This window comes from Penaeus monodon, chromosome 32 (assembly GCF_015228065.2).
Source record: "Penaeus monodon isolate SGIC_2016 chromosome 32, NSTDA_Pmon_1, whole genome shotgun sequence".
Lineage (NCBI taxonomy): Eukaryota > Metazoa > Arthropoda > Malacostraca > Decapoda > Penaeidae > Penaeus > Penaeus monodon.
In genome coordinates, this window is record NC_051417.1 from 12,566,192 (window position 1) to 12,566,542 (window position 351).

The window sequence follows — 351 nt, forward strand, 5'->3', positions numbered from 1 at the left end:
TGCTTATACACCCAAACCACACACACCACTCCCCTCTGCCCCCCCCCCCTCTACCCCACGAACCACCACCTCCTACAAACAAAACACACCCCATCCCTACCCTGATACCCTCTTGAAAACACATTTCCACCCAACCCCCTTTCCAAAAAAGAGCAAAGAAAAAATATGAAAAAAAAATTAAGCCGCCAACTCCTTCTCCTTTTCCCCCCCTTTCCTCTGTTGCCATGACTGCTTACTGGCGGGAAACGTCTACCTCAGTATTGTACATGGCAACGGGTTCTCTCAAAATACAAAAGTGAAGGTCATTTCATACTTGGAGTACTGAGGGGGACGAAAAACTCAAAGCTAGAT

General features: G+C 47.3%; 1 protein-coding gene across 1 annotated transcript in view; it reads left to right on the top strand.

Annotated features, from left to right (window-relative positions):
- LOC119593500 (neuronal acetylcholine receptor subunit alpha-7-like) overlaps positions 1-351 on the top strand; it is a 113,209-nt gene that overhangs the window by 40,813 nt on the left and 72,045 nt on the right. The gene's annotated exons all lie outside the window — the stretch shown is intronic.